General features: G+C 40.5%; 1 protein-coding gene across 5 annotated transcripts in view; it reads right to left on the bottom strand.

Moving 5' to 3' along the window:
- frmpd3 (FERM and PDZ domain containing 3) overlaps positions 1–19,492 on the bottom strand; it is a 186,320-nt gene that overhangs the window by 25,068 nt on the left and 141,760 nt on the right. The window contains exon 3 of one of the 5 annotated variants that reach the window (XM_054738961.2): positions 8,555–8,706. The exons of the other annotated variants lie outside the window; for them this stretch is intronic. The gene's annotated coding sequence lies outside the window, so the exon portion shown is untranslated. The remainder of the gene's footprint in view (positions 1–8,554; positions 8,707–19,492) is intronic. 5 annotated transcript variants of the gene reach the window in all.

Raw genomic sequence — 19,492 nt, 5'->3', positions numbered from 1 at the left:
ATTTGTATTATACCACTGATGAAAACATGTTTATGCTGCATCAACATTTATTTATTATTTAAAAATATTTACCTTGATATATCAAAAACATGCAAAACATGTTCACCAATGTGCATTTTCTGTTTTATCAGCTTTTCTTTTCAGTACTGTCAAAATGACCCATTTGTGTTTCCTTGTTAAAAAGCTTCCTCATGGTCTGAACTTTCTGCATCATTCCAGACCAAATCAGCAAACAAGACTCATGTACCAACACGGGTGAAGGCATTTCCTTTGAGGCAGCTACAGCCCATCATGAAGACAGATGTTCAAAGGCCCGGCCTCATGGTGGTGTGATATCCCTTATACCCACTGGAGATGACCAGCCAGACATAGGGTCAAAGCTGCGGGTTGAGACAACTGACGTGGTTAGGATCACACAGAGTAAACCAGCTCTGTTTCTGGTGGACAAACACATGCTTTGACTAGACGGATCCATCTTAGTACAAAGACTTGTAATGGACCAATGAGCTCCAAAAACATTTGTACATAAATTTAATTTAGACTCACTACATGAAACAAATGTTTCCTTCCATCTGAGGCACCTTCTATGGTACATCATGGAGAGAATGGAGACCCTGCACTTCTGGAAGGCTGCAGGAATGATATCTTAAAAGCTTACCTCTGAAACACTAGCTTCTCTGGGAAGGGAATTTGGTCAGAAAAGATAAATATCAATTCCCAAAGGTCCTATTCCCTGACAAGTTAGCAGAAGGCTAATGATACTGAGATGGAAAGTAGAGACATACATGTGTTTTTAAACCTAGTCACAAGACTTTAGTGATTTCGGCAGCAATGCTGAAGATCACTGCTCTTAATTGTCCTGAAGGGTGTTCTGTGGGCCATGAGGGCATAAACAATTTGAAGGACAATGAATCGGCCCACGTCATCATCGACTTTGCAAACCATGCTGCTCTACAGGAACCAAAACTCGTTAATGGTGGTTTGATTTGTCCTGAATGGTAACATTTTTCTCAAAACTGGGGAAGAGTGAGATCTGTTGATGATGGCTCAGTCCATCCATTACTATAGGGATCAGTTGGTGGTCTGAATACGTCCTTTTTAATATACAAACATTTCATAACAAATGATTCCAAAATGGTTTAAAGTAACAACAAACAGTTCTACCAACATTAAGCTAGAGCTTTAACATTGATCTCAATGATTGATGTGTTAGGAACTTGACCATTTCCATATTGGACACCGCCCTTTGCTGACCAGAAACCACAGCAGATATTTTGGTGGAGCACGTAGGGGTGCTCTTAACCTGCTTTACCGCTGTTAGCTGTAATGCTAGTGGTTAAGCATTTTGCCAATAAGAAGAAAAAAAAAAGAAGTTTGCTTTTTCTGTTGGCATCATCATCACCCGTTTTAACTGGTTATGTTGGTGTGTTTCTGTTGTGTTTTTTCATTGTTGCTTTTATTTTTTCTGTACTGCCTTTGGTCCATTTGGTGCCAACTCAACACACGAACAATAGAACATAGAAAGGAGTGTGAGAAGGAAACAAGTCAAAGACACACAAGAGCAGCAAGACAAGAAGCAGAAAGCACAATAAAGAAATCAGCCATAACAGACCACTGCACAAGGGAAAACCATATAATGGACCGGGACAACACAAGGATCATAAACCCCGAACAACAAAAATATAAAAGATGGATTAAGAAAGCCGTAGAAATACAGAGATGTGGGCACGGAACCATGAACAGAGACGATGGGGTCTACACCTTAGATCATGAATGGAACTGTGTCATCGGTGAGGAGAGCGCAGGCAGCAGAGGGCGACACAGTTTGGATAAATAGAGAAGGAAGTGATGCCGCTATTAGCGGCTAGCTCTGAAGATCGCAGGAGTGATCGAAACTGTCAGCAAGGTAAAAAAAAACTTTTCTGTGTTTAAAATATAACTTAAAAAGCACTCGGAAGAATAACAGAATGAATATACAAACGATATTACTGAACATTTACTAAAATATTACTGAACCAACAATGTTTGGTGTACATACAGCATGATCAGAATAAAGTACAAATGCCTAACAAGCTTCTGGTTTAAAAAAGCTCAGGCCATCAGTCACTCTAAGCCCCGATCATCACATATACAAGGTGGACCTCTTTAGTTGTGACCTCAGAAAGCTGCGTTCAAGCAGTGGGTGGAAATAAAAGAGGAGACAGAATTGTCTTCAGCTTACTCTAGGAGCATTTTTCCTGATGCGAAGTGGCAGTTTGCTACATCAGAGCTATTCGGTCATGTTTATTTATTTTTTTGCTACCAACTCAAATGAATGTTGCAAAAGATAGAAAAGTTGTGTTAATTTCACAACAGATCCCCTTTACTGCAACATTGTGTACACATATTACTTTTGCACTTGCAGCAGTCTCTGACTTGTTTTGCATATTTAGTTAAATTATCAAATATGCAAATAAAGAATTCACTTCAGCTTCAGTGAGCATGACGCTCTCAATTAGCTGGCTAGTTTCTCTTTCATGCTTGGACATTTTTTAGCTCACTGAACTGCTGCAGTAATTGTTAATCTCTCTGATTATCTGAGTCTTGTGAAGGTAAATGCTAAAATTATAATAATTTTAATTGGAATTGGAGATGAAAACAAATAAAAAAACTTGAGATATGTGTGTCAGTAATGGAAACCGGAGAGGGTAGAAGTTGGGTGTGTGTCTGATTGTCAGGGATAAGAATCAGCACCTCCAAGGCAGACGCTGGGTCGGGAAAGAGGTCCAACTTCAAGTGGAGTTTAAGTATCTCTGGGTTTTGTTCACAAGTGAATGAAGTGGAGCAGGGAATCAAGCCATCAGCCTGTTGTGTTAAAGAGAAACATAGACTGGAAGACTTCGAGTTTTTAATACCGGTGAATCTGTTGCAACCCTTACCTACCGAAATAAGATTGTCAGCAGAAGTGAGTTTTTTTCACACGGTGGGAAGCTCAGCCTTACTTAAAACAGATAAACAGCTTCCCTGCATCAAAAGCAACCATTTGAGGCTGTCAGGACTCCTGCTGGTGGGCCGGGAGAAGAACATTAGGCATGTGCTGCAGTAAAGAACCCAGGAAACGCTGAAGGAATCATACTTTTATAATATATTGGACTATGAATATCTTTGAATTTCACTAGATACCAGATTAGAATTATGATGACAAAACCTCAGTAGTGATGCATGACTGTGGTTTACCATTGTGGTGGCAGCATATCAGCATCCTGGGTGAAATGCCAGGGATAACGTTTGTGCTCTGGATGGTTTGTTCTCAAGAACTGGAAACAGGACTGGCTGCACTGGTGTTATGATTAGGCTCCGATCCATCACAAAGAACCAGGCTAGTGGGGTGGGATCTAGCACAGCTGCAACCTGACTTGGTCTAAGAGACAAATGTTAAGATAGGGCTCAGGGCATAGTGGAATCAGAAGTGGTAGGATCCTTATGGAAACGTACTACTGACAAACAGAGTAACAGGATTTAGTGAAGGCAAAACCTGTTAGGAAGTATTTGAATCAGTTTCCTCAAGACTAGCTGTGGCCCTACCATGTTCACATGCAGGGGCGTAGCACCAAATTCTGGGCCCCAGGTACAAGTCTTCTAGGTGGGCCCCCATGCTCAATTACTTAATATCTCTCTAACACATTTTATGCCATGCTATAAGACAAGATAATGAATATGATCTTAGTTTAACCTCTATATTGAGCAAATACAAATGCCAGCATAATAAAAGTGAAATGCCCAGACTTCACATATAATTATTTTTATTTGCCAACAATGTGTTCAAACAAAAATCCTGGAATTTATTTTCCAGTAAATGCCCACTGTTGGGTCTTCATGTTAGCAAAATCACTTATGAGATCTTTAAAGTCCAATCCTTTGGCTAATTGGCTTTCAATAGAAAGAAGAGCTAGGCTGTTCAGTCTATCCTGGGACATTGTTGATCTCAAATAATTTTTCACCAGTTTCAGTTTGCTAAAAGCCCGTTCACCCCCAGCAACAGTCACAGGTAGTGTGCAAAATATCCTCAGTCCAATACAAACTTCTCCAAAAATGCTCTGTAATTGCATCCTGTATAGCATTAAGCAGCTCAAGAGGAGACCGAATGTGTGGAAATGTGGCACCATATATTGTTCTCAGGTGTAGCATCTCATTCTCAAATTCAGCTGTGAGATCCTTGTAATATTTTCTCATCAGTGCCTGGCATGATATCTTCATCTGCTCTTCAGTCATGTCTGTCATGGTTCATGATGTTAAGCTTTGCTGATATGTATTGATATATTAAATACATATGACATGAAATAAACCAGGTTCTCTCTGTGAATGTAATGTACTCTAAATTTTATAATCCCTGCATTATCAGCCAAATTATAAGATTGTCCGTTTTCAAGATCAAATATAAAGAAATTTAAAATAGGCTTAAAATATCTAACCAAGTCAATAACAATCCTCTAACACCAGTGTCATCATGCTAGACGAAAAACAGTGGCAGCTTCACATTCGTCCTGGTCCATGACTGGGAAGGAGCTGAAATATCCACAGAGTGAACTTGTTTTTACTGCGAGGTCCGCGAATTAATTGGCGGCGGCCGCCCGCGATAATAATTCTGATTAATATATATATATTAATTAGTGTTTTCACTGATAACACTAATTAATTTATATTTGATCTTGATGGTGAAACTAAAGGCGTTTAACACTGAACACCTAACATGAATGCAGCTTCTGAGAGCTAGCTAATATCAGCTAAAACTGTGTTCTGCTGCTGCTGCTCACCTTCCTTCTTGAAAAACCTAGTCAATACTTGCTTCTGTTCAATTAACTTTTTCTCCTTCTTTTCTTTTCTTTTCTTTTCTTTTCTTTTCTTTTCTGGAAGCCAGATTTCCCTTTCTTGGGAAAATACATGACTGACTCTCCTGCCTCCAGCTCTGGCTGTCGACATCTGCGATGTCTCTTAGCTGTACATGCGGCCGTGCAGCCCCTGGCCGCAGGTGTGGACTAAACCACTTTGCACATTTTTAAAGGGTGATAGATGCCTCAGAGATTATTCAGTTATTATTTTTAAGGCGAAATTCTGTTTCTTAACCTCTTTATCCAGGTAAAGGGACGTTTATTAAGACATTAAGTAAGTTGGGGGGAAAAAACAACAACAATAAAACATTTTTGTTCAAAGCTGTCTCAGGGCCCCTCCCTGCAGTGGGCCCTGGGTAAACGGTACACCCCCCCCCCCCCCCCCCCCCAGTCCAACGCCCCTGTTCACATGTGAGCTTCCCAGGGTGTAGACTGTAGGGTGAGGGGGTATTAGGAATGGTTGGTTTTGGCAGTTCCAACTTTCCCTTTCTCTTTTTTTAGAGTCCAAACTTTTACTAACGAAAGGATGCTTTGTTTACAGTTTTCACGTCTTCATTGTCACTTTATGTCAGAGACAGAGTGATCCAGAGCAGCTCATTCTGTTTTTGTCTTTAAACTCATTCATCCATTCACCTTTTATTGTCATTGCAATTAACACAACGAAATTTGCTGCTTGGTGGATAACAAATCAATAAATACTAAACATGCTTTAAGTGGAATGATAAAATTCCTAAAGTTTAAATGAAACACAAGAACAATGTAAGTCTTTTCTAAACCAACTATAATCCCATCTGGATTGTGTTGGTGCTAGTTTAAATCTGTTTTCTTTCTGTGGAAATGATTGCAAACAATATGCTGGTAAAAGCTGTCAGTCACATAGGGTATGCAAATCCCAGTAGGTTCAGGAAAACAGACCAATGTTTGAATTTTCACTCACATCACCCATTGGTGCACAAACTGTCAATCACCTGAACTTTGTGCTGTTGGGCTAAGAATATCCTCACCACGGCAGAAAAAACCCAAATCACTCCAAACCAGCAGATAGCCAAAATGGACCTTCAATAAACTAACAAATGCATCTGAAAAAACTTCCACAACATCTAAATACCAAAATAAAAGGACAACCGGTGCAAAAAATATCAACAACCGTGTGACGGGATTATTTGAAATATGCAACATCCCAGTGAACTTCAAACCCAACCCGCTCAAACAAACACAAGTTTATCCAGAAGACAGAACACCTACAGCTGAGGTGTTGTGTGTGCAGGTCAGACCTTAACACAGGAAAATCAAACAGCTACACAACACAGGAGTGCAAGCTCTTGAGGTTAAGACTCTACTGTACTGAAGGACAAGAGATACTATTTTGAACATTTATGTTTTGAACAAAGAGGTTTCATTGTTTAAAAGATGAATTTGTTTTTGTCACCATCTCACCTGTGGATCAGGACGAAGCTTTAATGAAATGCTACGGGTTGCATCTTCTCTGATTTTAAACCGATACATCCCCTTGGATGAGAGGTGAACTGTCTTCGAGTAAAACAATTCTTTGTTATCTGACTCTACAGGAATTGAGGAAAATAAACAAGATAAACGTCTTAACCTTGTGTTTTCTTGTGGTAGGATCCATCTCACAAGGTATAGATGGAACTAATGAGAATTGAAATATTATTTCAATTATTAAATCATCTCGTTTAATATGTTTTTAAAGTTAAATGGATTTTTCCCACAGCTTCTCAGATAAATGGCTTTCCAGTCTTAAGAGTGCAAGCTGCCAACATATTGCATGAGCTGTAACACATATTTGATTCTGGAGAAATCCTGTAGGATTATGAAAGGGGCAATGTATTGATCTCCCCAGTGTGCTATGAGACGAGCACCCAGACTACGATCTGCTCTTTCTGTTACATGTTTGGCCTCCAGGAGCCAGGAAAAATGTGGATGCTGTTTTCCTGACAGGATTTGAGATTCGTGACTTTTGGTGACAAAACTTTGCGCAGATCCTGTAAAGTGAACACTACTGATTCGTTCTGCTTAGGGGGAAGTATTTCGGATAAACTACCTATTGTGAATTTTCCAGTTTTATTTATGAGACTGAACCATTTAAAAGCCTTGGCAGCACTACTAGTAAAACTAGGGGCAGCCCTCTTTGATTTCTCGTGTTTTCCTTCAGTGTATTTTCAGAATTGTATTGATCAGTGGCGGCATGTCCATAGGGGGCGCTAGGGCACTTGCACCACCAGTTTCACAGGAAGAAGAAGGCAAAGATAGGGGGAAAAATACATGAATTGAAAACTAAACCAATACATGATACAGACTATAAGTGCTGTATAATCTGCATGTGAGTGTAGTTAAAAATATTCTCTCACTTTTACCATGACCAAACCAAATCGTCTTGTGAGATATTTCCTGTTGCTTTCGGGCGCAGCAATCTCTACCACAGGCCCAAGTGTGATCCCTGCCAGGGGTAAGAGTGCATAGGGCGTCACAATTCTCAAGTGCGGAAGTTGATCACGCCCCTTTCCCACCCTTGAGCCACACTTCACTCAAGTCTGCATTAATGTGGACTAAGGGTATCACCCGCAATCCAGGTTCAAGTTCCTTTTCTGAAAATATGTATTTTCAAATAAAATTAGTTTTTTAGGATGATTTAATGTTTGAGACAAAGCAGCAATTAATTAAATACATTTATTTCAAATAATTGTTTGGTTGTTTGTTTTAAAGTTGTTAATAAAGGTTTTTTAAAAAGATAACACAGCGACCAGCATCCCAGCAAGTGTTGTGGTCGATGACGCAATGCTACCTGTCCCAATTTGACAATTATTTGCATACTTGTGTACCACACACTCAAAGCCTTACTGCACACTTCCTCCAAGTGCACTTTTCTGAAGACTGCAGGGCACAGTGGGAGTATTGGGGTTGGGCTATAGAGCTACGCCATAACTAGCACTATAACTGTGTGCTGGTTCCCCCCTCCAATGCAGAAAATAGGAGAGCCTTTGGGAGGTATTGAAACCGAAACCGGGTGGAGTTTTAGCTCACCATTCTTTGTTAATTTTAGAGCAGCTGACTTCACCTCGTGGAGTTTTTTTGATTATGGAGAACCTGAAAATGATGGAATGTGGCATCAGAGACTTGTAAAGACTCTCCAGCAGAGAAAAATACCCCCCCCCCCCAAAAAAAAAAAATAAAATAAACACAAGTCAGTCAGGAGATTGGATTACACAAACATGAATTATTACGACCATAAACTAGCACAGGTAAGACTGAAATTACGCATTTCAATTCATAAAATTAGCTTTGTTTGTTTTGCTGCTGAGTTCCTTGAGTTTTGCAGGTAGAGTACTTATAGTGTTGTAAGGAGGAGAGTCTGGGCTTTAATAAACATCTGCTTCTGTGGATAGGATCATGTTGCTTTGTTGCTACTGTGTGTTTTTCTCGACATGTGTATTTAGCTTTTTTTAGTCTATTTATTTAAGTACAAAATGTGGATTCTATCATAAGAATTGCAATTTGGCATCCCCCTAGTTTGTGATATGTGGTTAGTGCATCCAACATTTACAGACGGCATAAATGTGCCCCACCCAAAAAAAAAAAAAGCCACCACTGGTATTGACTGTGTTACAAATATGCATGAAAAGTATTGTTTTATACTTGTGAATGCAATGCTTTCCTTTTAAACTCACATTTGTCCTCGATGTTGTGCCTGTTTTTCTCTGGTTTTTAATATTCAGGAGTAAATCTGATTGGCTACTCCTCGTACCCGTGCTGCCTGGTAAACTGTACAAGCTGAAATCCTCACTTTGTTCATGCTGCTGGTGCACTTGTGACTTCTGTTCTGTGAAGAAAAGATAGGGATAAAAAGATTTGTGCAGCAGCAGTACTCCACCCCCGTGTCTGTGTTTTCACTTTGCCAACATCACTGCCTCCACTTTCCCTCTACACAAATGGCCTTCCAAGTTGGAGCTGATGAAATTCATTTATCAAGCCACTCAGACCAGTTTATCACTTTCACTTCCAGAAGTTTTTACCAATCTGACTTTTTGCACTCTGCTTATTAGTGCTGAAAATGTCCTCTTAACGCTTACAGACTTGTGAATGAGTTGTGACGTTTCTTTGCAGTTTCTCTTGTCAGTTTGTCTGCCTTCTGACTTGAGCTATCTGATGTGAAATCTATCTACGTTGGTGTAAAAAGTATGCACTGATTTATGAACATTCACCAGGTTCCAAAGAAAACCATATTGTCTTCTAACCCAAACATTTTAACAGTTACAGAAACTTTTGCACTTGGCTCATGTTCCAAATAAACCTGCCAATGGCCTGTATATGTACAGTGCCTTCTTAGGGTTTTACAACTCCCCAAGGCGCTTCACAACACTATGACTACGTTTACATGCAGCTACTATCCGGGTTATGATCGGGTTAAGGTCGGCATTCGGGTTTCTGAGTTGATCAGAATAACCCGTTTACAAGTAAAAAGAGTTACCCCTAACTTGCATAACCCGATGTAAATGCGGACATTGGGGTAGCGTCAGGATGTGTGGACTACGTCCAGATGCAATATGCGCCATTTCCGGTTCTTCTCATTCCGGTGTCCGTGAAAACAACAACATGTTTCCCAGTTCGGAAGAGATAGCGACCGCGTTTGTTTGCACTTTAGTTTCCTCGTCACTCAAAGTGTGGTGCTGTGCCGTGACTCGCCATGTTGCTCCCAACTTGTTTACTTCCGGTGTTCTGGCGCATACAAGACGTCTCGCTACTCAAAAGACCAAGATTCCTTGCGAACAGAGCATGCGCAGAACACACGCTTTGATGGGGATATCCCGGTATGCGTTTACACGACCAAACATTCGGGTTAGAAAAGGGTTACCCCAGGTGTAGTAACCGGGTTTTTAAAAATCCGGTTATGAGCATATCCGGGTTTCTGGCGGTGTTTACACGGACCTGCGGAACCGGGTTATTGTGAATATTCGGGTTTTAAAAGGGCTACTGGCTGCATGTAAACGCACTGTATCAGTCATTCACCCATTCATACAGACATTCACACACTGGTGGGGAGGAGCCCTGGGGCGTACTGACAGAGGCGTGGTCTGCCCATCGACATACATACTGGACAACTTGTGTCTATAGGCTGGAATTATAGGTTTTTGTGCCCAATTGGGAGGTTCCCACAAACGACATTTTGACCGTCTCACAGGTCCCATCACGCCTAGACAATCCAAAAATGGGAAAAGAGGTGGAGCTAAGAGTGGGGCTGTTACATTTGGAACAGGGTTGGAACAAATGAACCAGTGTAGCTACTAGCTAACTTGGCTAACTCAATAATCTAAGAAGGGCTCCTTGGACTGGGGTATCCCATCTGCATGGCAGACTGGCTCCCATGTGAGGCTGTAGTCATGCTGATCACCTGTGGAGATTTAATATGGACTGGGACTGTTTTTTTTAGCACAGTCATTGAGCAGTTACATTTGTTGTATTCTTTCAAATTTCACAACATTACAACAACAATGCTCAAATGGAGTAGGCTGAAGCAAAGAAGCTTATGTGCACCTACCCCACATTACAATATTATACTATTTACAATATTAGACTTTTTGACAGTAAATGTTTTGTTAATGAACCTTTCATGCATATTTTGTTATTCAATTTTATATTTTGTACTGTTCTTTTATATAACAACACATAGTCAGAATAAAACCAAGAAGCTTTTCTATCACACATTCTCAACATATTTCTCATTAACAGTCATCTTATATTGTCTTTTAAATAGTAGTAGACTAGCAGCACTCTGTAAGTTGTCATCTAAACCATTCCAAAGCTTAACACCTCTTCTGGATATGCAGTGAGTTTTGAGGGTTGTGCAGGCGCATACCACCTTGAAATTATTTGATCCCCACAAATCGTGTCCACCCTCTCTATCAAAAAACAACTGTTGAATATTGATTGGTAGGTTCTGTTTTGCTTTGTACAAAATTAGCAATGACTTTAGGTTAACTAGATCTTGAAGTTTTAAGATTTTAGACTTCATTAAAAGTGTATTACTATGGTCTGTGAAACCAACATGATGTACAATCCTAATAGCTTTTTTTTTTAAGTCTAAATACTGCCTCCAAATGGCTACTGTAGGTATTACCCCAGACCTCTGCACAGTAGCTAAGATAGGGGAGAATAAATGCGTAATACAAGATTAGTAGAGCTTTGTGGTCCAGAAGGAATTTACATTTTCTCATAATTGCAATGCTCTTTGCCAATTTCTTTTGCATGCTATGTATATGAGATCTCCAGCTGATAATGTGAGTAAGTATCACGTCCAGAAATCGATACTCATTTACCTTTTCTATTTCATTGTTGTCCATTTTAATTCTGATTCTGTTAAATTACAAGTGAAACCTCAAACCTCTGCGATCGTACCATGGCGCCGTGGCCTTTTACATCAGCTCTTGCTCCATAGTCGAAGATAAGCGGGAGACTAGCCACATGCTGACCCAAAGCTTACAGAGTTTTCCCGGCCATTTTGAGCAAGAAAAACGCGGTAGAACTACTCTAAATTAAAGGCGCCTTCGGCCTGCTTAGTTATGAAATCATAAATAGGTAAGTTGACTGAGGATATTGGGCTTCGCTGGTCCACTACGACGAAATATCCTTGTGTCTGCTGTTGTTAATATTCCCTTCTCCGGGAGCCGGAGATCAGCAGGACACTAGCTACATGCTAATCCATGTGTATGTGTGCGTGTGTGTGCACCAGCGGATGAGTGTTGTGAAGGGGTTTTATTGTCAGACTGTTTTTAAAATTCTGGGGATGGGAGGGAATGTGGGTATGCGGGACCTTTATAATTTGTTAAGCACTTTGAGTTGCATGTATGGCATGATTAAGTGCTATATAAACAAAGTTTGATTGACTGATTGATTGATTAAAGTATCTTTCCGGAGTTTTTCCCTTTCAGAAATTATGTATGATTTACCAGAAATCCATTAAAGTGATTATCTTATCATGTTCTGTGATATAATGTAAGTAATAAGTCATTATTATTATTTTTTGCTACGCACGCCCCCGCCCCGCAGAGCTCTGTGCATTAGGAAACTGAGCGCTGACCAGAACTAACCAATAGCGTTAGACTACCGCTTATGTGCTTCAGCTGATGCAAGTTGATGAAATTTTCACAAACAAGTCTAAAATATAAATACACGAGAAAACAACATGACATGAGAATAATACTCGTAAAACAACGTGTTTTAGCTCTGTTTGTCGGCTACAGAAGCACATGTATAAACAGAAACGTGAAGTCGCCATCTTAAAATAAATGGAAGGAGTTTGACATTCTTGTCAGCCACTAGATGGTGCCATCGTATAAGAGAAATACTCCAGAAAGAAGCTTTAAGTTGCAGCCCCACTAACATGTTTGACCAAGCAGTAGCTCAGGTGGTAGAGCGGGTTGCCTCATGATCGGAGGGTCATGGGCTTGATTCCAGCTCCCGCCAGGGGTATCCTGCTGTTGTGCCCTTGGGCAAGACACTTCACCCCACTTGCCTGTGTTAGTGGTGGTCAGAGGGGCCGATGGCGCCAAATGGCAGCCTCGCCTCTGTCAGACCTCTCCAGGGCGGCTGTGGCTACAAGTAGCTTACCATCACTAGCAGTGTGTGAATGTGAGAGTGTGTGAAAGCGTCTTTGGGTGTCTAGAAAAGCGCTATATAAGTTCAATGCATTATTATTATTATTATTAAATGATGCAGCATTTCCCCCCATTCAACCAGCAAAATAAAGTACAGAAATATAAATGTACTTACTGATAAAAAAGCAGAAACAGCTTGAAAAGTGTGTTAGTAATCTAAGCTCGCCCTTTTGTCTAACTAATTTCATTATTAACATCCAAACACGAACACAAACACACAGACAAAACTAAAGTTCAGAGAGTCAAAATGGCCGAACATCTACAACAAAGTGAGGCTGAGGCCTTTCTTCTGAGCTAGCTCTGAAGTCATGTGCTCATTAATTATTCAGATTTTTAAGCATTCTGTTTGAACCGAAGAGTCACAAAAAAATTCACCCCCCCTCAAAGTTGTCATGGATGTAAACTAGATATATTAAACCTAAAATGTTTTTTTGAACCAGACTGTAATAATGTTTATTTCGGCTGTGAAATAGTCATTTTTACATGGGAGTCAATGGGGATTTGCTCTCTTTTGCTGCATGCCCCTAGTGGATCAGGGTGGGACTGCAATTCTTGCCACTTCCGTTTTGGCTTCATATTTGCTGCAGGATTACGGGGGCTTGGGTCTGTCATACACAGGCACCACCGGTCCCCATGACCACCTCCAGCAGGCAAGGCAGGGTTAAGTGTCTTGCCCAAGGACACAACAGCAGCATTCTCTGGTGGGAGCTGGGATCGAACCTGCAATCTCCCAATAACTGTCCAACCCGCTCCACCGCCTGAGCTATTGCTGCCCCTACTACTGTAATAATCTCCTATTAAAAATGGAGGAAATGCACATGTATCTATATTTTGTGGAAAAAAAGAGTTGCAGCAAAAAAGACCCCCAATTTACTAAATAAAGATATTTAGTTAAAGTCATTAAAACATATACTTTGGTTATGTTTTGCTCAGCTGTTCACCTTGAAATTCTGCATTACTGGTAAAACAAATGAAGGTTGCTAATTAAGGGACTTCTTCTTAAACCAGACATATAGCTGTCTAAATATGAGTTGTCTCTCTTGCACATTTTTCTTGTCTATTCAGACTGCTGGATGTGCACCTAGTTGGAAATGAATGCCATGTTTCCTGGAGATGCAATGTTCAGGTGACCAGCAGGAACACTGCAAAGGCAGGATGATTAAAGGGATTTGAAATGTCATTAACGATACAGCAGAGGTTGCTTTTGCGCTGCTTTAATCAGCCAAATCCTAACATCCTTTATTGTGCCCATTTTCATTGTAAATTCTGCACAGTGCATCACCTTTAAATTGAGAACGATAATGTGCATTGCTTGGCCTTACATCCCATAATCCAAGAAAAGAAAGGGTATCCCTACAGAAAAGGGATTAACTGGAAGCTGCATTTGTTTTGTGAACATGCAGACATCATGTTTTCTGCACCAAACTTCCCCTTCATTTCTCTCTTCATCTCCCTCGTTCCTCCTCACCGAGTCACTCGGCGTTGTTAGCACCTTTATCAAGACGAATAGAAGTAAAAGATAGTGGACACACTTTGTCATAATGCACCTGCTAGTGTCAGGATATTTCATACCGTTCACAACTTGAGCAGCTTAAGCAGATGAATCTACCCTACCCATTTCACACATCAATAATTTAAGCACACCTCACACGGCTCATTGTTTTATCGTGTCAAGGACCGTTTGATCTCTCCCACCATCTGTACTCAGTTTATTTATTGAATGTACTCATGACACACTGGCCTGCTGTGTTTGACTAGATCATTTTGTGTCAGCATCATTTAGATCTCCAGCAGTTCAGGCAATAACTAAAACGTAGGGGCAGGAACCTAGTAAATCCTGCTTCCGAAAAACAATTCTCATGAGTTCATCCTGTAGTACAATAAAAGAGCAGCATCTGTTTGTTCACAAGGAATGATTCCTTCTACTACAGCCTTGGCTCAGCTAATCTGCTGAATTATTCCTAAATAATTAACATGATCATTGCAACACATGACTTTCACCACTACAAGAAAAGGAATATCCCATCTGCAGGAGCGTTTTTCCTTCGGCTGAACCCCACAAGCTCTGAACTAAAGAACTGGCACCTGTATCCTCCACTGTATTTGTGTTGTTTCTTTTGTATCATCGTAACAATGTTGTCATATTTTATCATTTTGGAGACCCCCTTTATAAAAAATGAAAATACTTTCATTTAAAAGGGACTACAAGAAAGTTTAACAGCCAATACACGCATACAATTTTAAAATTTCGCCCTCGTACGATCTCCTGCAATGCCCTTGTCCTGATGAATGATCCCTAGTATTTTTACTGTGATTGCCTCTGTATTTCTGTAAAATCACAGAAAAAGAGCATGTTCAGGTCGAACAAGTCTGCTTTCCCAGTGCCTTCCAGAGGCAGCGTAATACATGATGATGTCATTCTTGTTCACGCTCAGGCATAGCCTGTAGCGTTTGCTATCTGTAGCTTGGCGGCAGAATGAAAGGCAGTGTTGCCAACTCAGCGACATTGTCGCTGTTCCTAGCGCCTAGCAGCAAACCTAGCGTCATTTTTGAGGACCCTTAGCTACTGTCTGTAGAACTCTCTTATTAATATTCCCTGCAGATTAGCAACAAATAAACCATTTGCGCTCTGAACTGTCATTATGGCAGGAAGGAAAGAGAATTACAATCGGTGCATGTGCACAAGGACTGATCAAAAACCATGGATCTTTCTCGGCGATACTGAGAAAATGCTGGTAATGCACAACCATGACAGAGAGTCTGTGAGAAGGAGGAGAGCAGAGGTCTGAGCTGTGTCCAAATAACAAAACGGTTTGGATCACCACACCAAATCTGCCTTAATATCAGTTTATTTATACATTTAGAATTAATTTTACACATCAAAGCAATTTGGGCCATTTTAATCACACTAATGAATCATTTTAACTAATAAAATAATAACAGGGGGAAAGGGTGGATGCTTTCAAGGCAAGCCAGTAGTAGGACATCACAGTAGGAACATTTTTTAGGCTGCTTGTCTAGCCTGTCTACATCAGAGTACATTGTCTAATTTATTAGAATTGTGTAGAACAGTCTGAACCTGCAAATCGTATGTATGTATGGGACTGAATAAGCTGTTGTTTTTGTTCAGGAGTGTGCACGTACAGCATGCGCGCCTCATGCACGTACTTACAATTGAAGCTGCACTTGCGCGTTTGGCCTGAATCACGAGCATAAAAATGTCAAACTCCTTATAGTCTCTTTAAGGAGAGATAGTAACGACTCAGGAAACCCTTCAGTGTGAAAGCAGTGATGCTGCTGCTAAATCTGCAGTTATGACTGAAATTACCTCTCCAGATTCAGTTGCTTGTGTAACGTCCAGTAATGGTCAGTTTTTAGGTTCTGTTTGACCATTCAACATCTGGTCAAAAAGGAGACACAAGACTGCATGTGCTCCCTTTAAATCAGCCTGCCTCCATCCCATAAGCTGGAGCTCAGAGCCTGCAGCTCTGAACACAGATAACGAAATGCCAACAATAACGTTCTCTCTTCAAGGTCCAATCTTTCAGGTCTTCATGCCTCCATATAAGGAACACTTGCAGCACGAATCAGTTGCTAAATCAAAGAATGATTTCCTAAATCAGATATGAACTTCTACAACTTATAAGCTAGATAATCATTAAATAAATGTTTGTTTATTGCTAATTATACTAATTATAATATAATGAAATGTTTTCATTAATCTGTGCTCAATGATTGAAGTTTGAAATGAATGTAATGTTATGGTTACAGTGATTGATATATGTTTCAGCATGTTTACATGACAAGGTCATCAACACTTGCACTCACACAAGAACAAGTAAGGTTAAGTTAAACTCGTGACACATAGATAGTCCTTTACCCAGATCAGAGCGTCCGGTATCAAAGAAGGCGTGTTTCTGAGACTCTTGATAATATTCCTCAAACTTGTCAACCTCTGGTTGGCTACACAAATCATAACATGAGAACATCAAAACTGGTTCACTTTGGGTGATTCCTCAGTTCTAGAGAAAGCTTCAGACCGGCCATCTGAAGCAAAACCCTCTTTAACCATCAAAGCTTTTGACACGTCGTCAAAACCTTTTTGCACCTGCGAAGCTGATAAAGCAAACAGTTCCAGCAGAACAAGCTGATATTGTTTAGACTCCTTAAGAGTCCACCAGAGACGCGCGGTTCCATCCATCTGTCGTGACCCAAGACATCTCTGGGCTGAAGAGTCGGTGCCACGGTATTCTACAGCCCTCCGGTGCCAGAGGTCATCCGACCTCTCTGACCTTTGGATCCACCAAGAGGGTCTCCTAAAACGGGTGAAGTAGACACACAGATAGCGTCTGATGTGTTTTTGATAACAACCAACTTCACAGCTTATCACAACCAAAATTCTTTTACATCCAGAACTCAGATACAGAAGTTCTGACTAACATCACATTCACAAATAGGTTCCTACATCACATCTGGTTCCATCCATCACAGTAAATGCGTAGTTCACTTGTCATGTTTTAATTGTTGGTAAAATAAATTCTTACTTTTATAAACCTGACTGTTTTCTGAATCAAAACAAAGTGTGTACAATCCCTTAATAAATAAAGAATCCTAGACCTTCTGATTAAACACTGTAAAGACCAAGCAGGGTTGATATTCTATATTTAAATAGAGTATCACAGCTTATTGGTCATAAGTAGAGGCAATTATATATATAGCTCTTAAAGCACTCAATTTGCCAAACCCTACACTTGGTAACACAAATAACAACCAGCCAATCATATCATAAATTCAGCACAGTTTGTCACGTTGAGCTGTAGGAGTTGGTGGACCATGTGTGGTGGAGCTGACCGGGAGAAAGGAATGCAGGCACGGATAAAGTAAAAATGGGTTTAATGACAGGATACGGCAGGAACAACGAGAACACCACGACAAACAATGATCCGACAATGACTGATACAAGAAGGGAGGTATAAATACACAGGGGAAAATCAGGAATACATGGGCAGGTTAACAAGGGGCAGGTGAGACCAATAAAACTAATCAGGAGGCAGGGGAGAGTCACAGACAGAAGGAGGCAGGAGCAGATTGTGACACAGTTACTTATGGATGCTGGTGTCAGGTGGGCTGGCCTGAAACTACTGATGTACATGGATTTTAACCAACAACCTTCTCTAGAGTTTATCGAGAATGATCTGGTTGAAACGCCACATCCTACCAGAGTATTGTTGCTGACCATGTCCATCCCTTCATGACCAATGTACACTCATCTTCTGATGGTTGCTTCCAGCAGGAAAATGCACCATGTTACTAAGTTCAAGTCACTGTAAATTGGTCTCTTTACGATGAGTTTGCTGGACTCCAACAACCTCAAAATTCGCCAAAAACCAATCCAGTCCAGAACCTTTGGGATGTGGTGGGACTAGAGATTCACTTCATGTGCAGATGACAGATTTGTGGCAAGTGTTGATGCTTTTGTACCATCATGGACCAGAGCCACTGATGAGCATTTTCAACACCTTGTTCAATTAATGCCATGAAGAATTATAAGGCCCTACCTGGTACTAATTAAAGGGGAGTGTCTTTCTCTCAGATGGCCTCCCACTCTCTCAATAACAACAATCTACCAAAAACCACACACCATCCCTGCTCCATCCTGGCACCATTTTCTTGCAGGATGCAGTGCTGCACAAGAGGATCACGCTGTACTAAGACTGTAGCCCATGATGCTCGTAGCAATGAAATGAAGCCATAGCCATTCTAAACAGCTGTATGCAGGCCTTATTCAACACTGCTCCATGACCCTATCACCATAGTCAAAAACTACCCAGGCCTTGCAACAGACAATGTGTTCATGCTTATTGTGGACTTATCACAAAATTACCCCCAAAGCTGTTGAAACAAGGATCTCATTCACAAAACAGCAACTCGGTTGACAAAAGTTTAAATACTACAATTGCAGAAAAAAATACATTAAATATTTTTTTTTGTGTCTTACATCTGTTTTCTATCACAAACATCCAAACTCTTGCTGTACAATGTTTAGCACAAAGTGTCATTTACATTTAATGAGAAACATAATCGTTCCCCTGATCTTCAAACTAAACGCAGACTGAAATCAGGACGTGAAAGACTGCAATCGTCTGTCATGTCGTTTGTCTCTAAGTAACTAAGTATCTAAAAGTGAGAAAGCACCATTTTACTCATCTGTATCCAGAACAGTATAAGCAGGAAGTAACTATCTTAAAGGAAGGTCATTTGTAACAGGACGTTGGTTACACACAGAAAATGTCATTATTTTCTGTTTACTGTTTTGATCAGGTAACGTCCCGTTACAGGTGTCAGGCAATATGCTGTCAGTGGAACTGAAAGAGTCAAATAATTAATTATTCAATCAACAGAAATAAATGCTAATCTGATTACTTTCACTTCCCTGACTAACTCTGACACAGAAAAATCTTTTAAATAGCAAAAATCAGTTAAAGCTCAGAGTTAAAAAAAGTTTTCCAATAGTTTTCTTTATTCTATCCTCCAGCTTCTTTATAAAATTCTACGCTACATGAATGGTAAATGGCCTGTATTTGTATAGCGCCTTCTTAGGGTTCTATAACCCCCCAAGGTGCTTCACAACATAATAAGTCATTCACACACACATCCACACGCTGATGGGGATGAGCTACAATGTAGCCACAGCTGCCCTGGGTTGCACTGACAGAGGCGAGGCTGCTGAACACTGGCGCTACCGGTCCCCCCGATTACCACCAGCAGGGTAGGCAGGTTAAGTGCCTTGCCCAAAGACACAACCGCAGCATTCTCTGGTGAAAGCTGGGATCAAACCTGCAACCTTCCGATTAGTGGGCAAACCGCTGCTGCTCATTATGAACGAGATTTGTTTGGCAGTGCAAGTTTGGTTGTTATTTTTTAACATAACATTTCTACATTGATTTTAAACAT

The sequence above is a fragment of the Nothobranchius furzeri genome, chromosome 1 (genome assembly GCF_043380555.1).
Source record: "Nothobranchius furzeri strain GRZ-AD chromosome 1, NfurGRZ-RIMD1, whole genome shotgun sequence".
NCBI lineage: Eukaryota > Metazoa > Chordata > Actinopteri > Cyprinodontiformes > Nothobranchiidae > Nothobranchius > Nothobranchius furzeri.
Note: the sequence above shows the minus strand (reverse complement) of the source record. Positions and strands in the feature narration are given on the sequence as shown.